Source organism: Lactuca virosa, chromosome 3 (genome assembly GCF_052849685.1).
Source record: "Lactuca virosa cultivar CGN04683 chromosome 3, Lactuca_virosa_CGN04683_v6, whole genome shotgun sequence".
Lineage (NCBI taxonomy): Eukaryota > Viridiplantae > Streptophyta > Magnoliopsida > Asterales > Asteraceae > Lactuca > Lactuca virosa.
Genome location: NC_136428.1, coordinates 327326283 through 327332561, shown reverse-complemented (window position 1 = coordinate 327332561; position 6279 = coordinate 327326283).

Sequence of the window (6279 nt, the reverse complement as noted above, 5' to 3'; positions counted from 1 at the left end):
ATCTTAATACTTTTGTTCTGTTCTAGTATGATACTGACCCTTTGTATGGATGGAGGTATATATATACTTAGTTAAACATTTCATTATTTAAAAGTATATATTCTTGGTCAGTGTGTTTTAATCCCGATGTGTTTATAGTTCGTATATCTTTTATGGGTTGATATACTTGATTCACTATAAACAATGCTCTAATACCAATCTGTCACACCCCAAGACCGAGAACGGCGGAATACGTTCTGGGGGTGGAGGACGTCATGTACAGTATCATAACAATGCATAATAGTAAAGACAAACAACAACATTCATTGCATTAATATAATAATTGTAATACAAGCGTGTTCTGTATAGTTTGTAAGACACCAAAAGTATAATCAAAATAAAAGATGGGTCTTGCATGTGCTCCATCTTCTCAAAAGGCTGCATCTGTACCTGTCTACTGATGACCTAAGAATACAAGTTATTTTGAAAGAATTTATCAGCATAAAGCTGGTGAGTTCATAAGTATTTAGTGTCATTGCTTGTATAAAAATGTTTACAATGATGTAGTATAATAATTGATTTCAATGTTCGAAAATAATATGCTCCCTAGAAAACCCTATGTTTTCCAGTAAAAGTAGCCTTCTACCAAGAATCGTTTGTTTGCATGTTTAATCCTTTGAAGATGTAAAAGTTTTCCCAGTAAAGCTATCAATATGAAAATATAGTTTTAAACTTCATTTGTGTAAAGTAATTGGGAAAATAGTATTTTACCCCAGCAGTGTCACTGCCGGCTAAATGTAGTAAAAATGCAGACTCCAGGTAGTATTAAATGTACAATACACCTCAGGGAGTCTGTTTTGCCTTTAATTATTAAAGTGTTAATTAAAGGTATGAATGTGAACTCGTATGTAACCATGCTGATTGACGATCGAATAACTGATGACCCTCCAGGTCATACGTAGCATGGTGACATTTTGTCACCCCTGGGCCTAGTCGGCTCGGACTGTAGCTAGCAGTCGGGATGTGGGAGTGTCTGTCCCGCATAGATTTATACACATAATGCCCGCTCTCCCTCCAGGAGACTCTGGTTACACGGTGATAGCACAATGAAGTGTCGTATCGAGAAGTAGTATGTCACATTCTGTATTAGTATATTCTCTTGTATATAGTATAATGTATTTTCTGGTATAATGTATAGAGTGTTCCCTTGTATAGTATATAGTATTCTCTTGGTATAGTATTTAGCATGTATTGACTCATAACTGTACTGACTCTGGTAGGTGTCATGGTAATAGTAGTAATGAGTAGTAATTCTTAACTATATCTATTATAGTTAAATAGTAATGTCGGTAGCATGCCTTTGTTACACAAAGGTACTGAACTGAAGTGAAGACTTTTATATCCAATACCAATATATATGATATATAACTAAGAATTCAACGACAGTCGGACAGATAACATAGTACCCTAAGTCCACAACCAAACAAGGAACAGGAAATAAGGTGAGCTATCAGTCCTAAGTCCTTCAAGTCTTACTTATATAAATATATTAGTATGGATATGGGTTTGAAAATAAAGCAAGTTTAAAAGAGTTTGAAAACAGTTTAGGCATTTAAAGAGTTTTATAAAAGGTTTGCAACATTTGAAAATCTAGAGTTTGATGGAAATTTGAAAGTATTGGCAAATCTTGTAGTCTGTTCTAGTTATTAATCTCATATGATTGATACAATAAGTATAACAGTTCAACTTGTATTCCCCCCCCCCCCCCATAAAAGCATTTAAAATCATTTAAAAGGTTGATTTAGGGGTATGAACTCACCTGTAATGAGTGGATTTGATGGAAGTGCCGGGTAGGATGCTAGGTGTCAAGTGAGGACTTGAGCACACACACGGATTCTATGTAACATGTAGTGATACATAAATTTATCTAATTAGTTATTTAATCACTAATTAAGTAAGTAAAGACACTCTAATGCATGAAAACACTTTGCTTCAAGTGCTAGGAGTGCTAAGGGTTGCTCCTAAGGAGAGTATGGCCTCACATTGGAGTTTACTCCTCAAATGGTAGCCCCTATGTGTGTTTACGGGGTCTGGACCACTTCCCTCATGAGTTTACGGCCGTAAACTCATGGGAATGGTGCATTTGTGTGTTTTAAGGTCTCATGCTTCACAAAGAAGTGTCCTAGGGTTGAATCAAAGGCTTAGGAAGTGGGTAGGGCTCGAAGTGGCACTCCTTTGGAGTTTGCGGTCTTTGGACCACTCCTTGGGAGTTTACGGTCGTAAACCATAGAGTTTACGGCCGTAAACTCTTGGCCACTTCATCCTTTTCGTGTTTTGTGGTTCCTAGTTCATGCATGCAAGTTTCTAGTCTTTTATCCAAGCTATAGAAGGTGTTTGGGGCATTTAAACACCACCTTGTAGAGTTTACGGCCTAAGGACCATATCCTTATGGGTTTACGGCCATAAACTCTTATGGGAACATGTTTTGATTGTTGTTTAAGGTCCTAAACACTTCTAGGAAGGATCAAGGCTAACATCCAAGGCTTAGGAAGGGACTAAGGTCCATTTATCCTCATTTATAGGAGTTTACGGACCAAGAACATCCCTTGGCCGTAAACTCCATTGATCATGTGATTCTTGAGGATTTTCAAGTGTAAACAAGTTCATATTAAGCACACAAGAAGCTAGGGCAAGTGTACTTACAAGATAGAAGCTCGATTGGGTGTTTAAGGTCCAAGAACACTAGTGTGTGTTCTTGGTGTTCTTGGTGTTTTGAAGAACACTTGAAGATCTAAGTGAAAATCAAAAATGAATGGATGAAATGATGTATAACTACTAGATGTTAGGTTATAACAACAAATCAAGTCGAGAAATACTTACGTTTTCGGAAGATCGGGTGAAGAACGGGATGATAGTTGAGAGAGAATGGGGAGTAAACTTGAGGTTGGAAGTTGGAGAATGAAAGAATGGAGAGTAAACTCATGCTTTATGCATGAGTTTGCGGCCCTAAGGGAGTTTACGGCCTAAACTCCACAAGTTTGGCCGTGAACTCCTTATTAAGGTGTTACGTGTGTGTTTTCTACTCCGAGACCCGAGAGAATACTTCCTTTTATCCGTTCGTTTCAAGAATAATTATTAAAAATAATCAGACGGACTTTAAACCGGCTAAAAATGTACTGAAATATTTTTGACTAAAATTTGACGTGTTTGACTGTAGAAATTATACAAATGAAAATTTCGGGTTGTCACAATATGCACACATAGCATGTAATTTATATTAAATACTTCATATCTATGTGTAAGATGAAAGTAACTATGCACTCACTTGTTAAAGTGATGATTCCAAACTCGGACAGCGCTTCGCTTCTTAACAATATAATTTCCTTCGACGAAACCTAGTATTATTACCACTAGATTTTAGTCTAATATTCACCGTGACTAATTATTAGTCTTATTATTATTATTATATAGGCGTTTAAACAATATTTTCCAACCACTATGTACAGACAGGGGTCAGACATAAAACACCGGAGGGCAGGACCATTTTGGCATATAGCAGTTCTGAAATCCAACAACCCTATGCGGCCCTTTAAACCAGATTCCCCGTACCGCGAGTGGTTAAAAAGGTAATATAACGACACTTATATAACCCATAATAATAGCCCAAATATTTATTATAAGGTCCTAATAACATTACTATATTGAAACATAAGCTATACTAAAGTTAGGTTAGGCGTAGCTCACTTACAGCGGGTTTTTCTAAAAACCGGGCTTCGCTGGAGCAACGTTCCCGAGCCGAAAGGCTCTTCTTCTCAGAGCCTTTGGGCGCTCCGGGGCTTCCGCCTCGTGCTAGGGAGGTTCCCTAGGCTTTTTGGGGGGTTTAGGGCCTAGAGATAAGTTCTAGAGAGAGAGAGAGAGAAGTGAGGGGGAGGTGTGAGGAAGAATTGAGGCCTCACCTCTTATTTATAGGGTGTTGGAGGGTCACTCACGTTGTGAGCCAGCTGGAGACACCCAGGCACAACCTGGTGCTGACACGTGGCATCGCACACAGAGTGGAAATCAGTCGATTTTCAAAAATTCATAACTTTCGCATACGAGCTCCGCTTTTGACGTTCTTTATATCCACGCGTAGGTAAAAATAAGATCTACAGCTTTCATTTTGACTCCGTTGGCTAATTCTTGACCGATCTTAAATTTAACAGTACGAGGAGATTAGACTGTTAAATAACTGCGAAGAATTCGTAACTCCTTCATACGGATTCCGTTTTCGTCTGTCTTTTTACCGTTGAGTTCCTATTAATGAGATCTTCAACTCTCAGTTAGGTCGCGTATGCCAAAAACCGCTCGAACTAAAATTCAAGTTTCGGGTCGTGCACTGTTATGCCAAATCTTAGAAAATTCATAACTTCCTCATATGAAGTCAGATTTAGGCGTTCTTTTTATGGATGCTCTAGGTTTAACATATTCTACGACTTTCGTTTAAATTACTAAGGCCAAAAAGTCCTCTATCGTAAATTCAATATTTGCGTTTCCCGGTGCCATATCGGTTTTGCCGTAAAACTTCGACGAACCATAACTTATTTGTTATAACTCGGATTTCGGCGTTCTTTATATGTACAGAACCCTTGTAACATATACTATCACTTGGTTAAGATTACGTCTTCTAAATAATCTTCCATCAAAAACTCATTTTTGATGCTCATTGTCTCTAAATTGACTAGCCCGGATCTACGGGCATTACATATATATATATATATATATATATATATATATATATATATATATATATATATATATATATATATATATATCATTATTATATATAAAAACCCTATTTTTCTCCTTCCTTCTAAATTAGATTTACGGGTTTTGTTTCACGCCACGTAGCCTATCTCTAAACGTTGCATCGTTCCAAAACAGACGTTCTTCACCACTCCATGAACGTTTCACATTCAAACATCCACCGATTCAGCGATTACCATTTCTCTTCAAAGCGCAATCAGGATTCCTCCCCAATAAGAACACCGACAACATCAGCCCAAAAAACCCTAATTTCACAGACAACAATTGACAAATTTATCTATGTCGCTTGATGATTGATGACTTTGCAATTTTTCAAAAAAGAACATCAACAACATCATCCATAAAAAAACCTAATTTTGCTGCCTGCGATTTCGCCACTTGATCTCTGTCTCAGGATTGATTGATGTTCGTGGATTCTTCAACAGAGGTTAGGCGTCACTTACTTTTGACTTTCAATAACATATTTTCCCTATATGTTTACTGTCACTTTCCTATTCCGTTACATGCCTAAAGGATTATTATGTCTTATGTTCACAAGCCAATCGTCCATCTGCTTCAAACATTGATATCTTTCCATGAAATTTCAAAATTAACATCATCAAAAACATGGTTTCCTGTTAAAAATTATCAAATATCAATCAAGTTAGGGGTTAGGTGTTAGCCATTAGCCGTCAGTTTTTCTAGAAAAATGCTAACTAATTAACCCATCAGTTTTTCTAGAAAACTGCAAACTAGATTTCTTAAAGTATAATGCCTTAATAACAAAAAAAAATGGAACATACGATACGATAATAAACGCAAATGAAAGTATAATGCTATAATACACATATAAACAGAAGTTCGTTGCTAATTCTTCCATCTAACCAGTTACAAAAAAAATAAAAACAAAAAATAAAAAGATGAAGTAATGACTGCTATCTATAAGAAGTTCTTATTGACGATTTCTCCTTTTGTTTCTTGTTTTATACTCCTTTCGATACATTGTAGCTAATTCTGCAAAAATCTCTCCATCATCACTTCTGAATTCAGTTTTGCCTCGTGCTATAGGTTTTGTCTCAGTCTGTTTGTCGTTTTCAACTCATATATACAGGTTGTGATGTCAACATGTGAAGATTTTTTGTTTGTGAAATGGATTTTTAACAGAAGATAACTTGAACCATCAACGAAAAGCTTTTATAATGAAATACATCACATTGAATCTATCAAATTTAGAACAAAAAATACATAGCAAAGGATCAAATGATGGTTTTGAAAGGAACTCAAGGAGTTTGTATGAATTAGAACTTACAATTTATGAATCATGGAAAAGGGGCCCTAAACCTGCTGTTGTTAACCTTGAGCGTCCTTTTGTGAACAAGACCTTTAGCTTCCTGTCAAGAACACCACAACAAGTTGAAAAAAATCAAGGGAAATACAATCAGTCTAATATTTTGACAAATAAAATCTTCACATGTGGACACTCCTTTTCGGGGACGATTCATTAGGCCAAAGACAGTA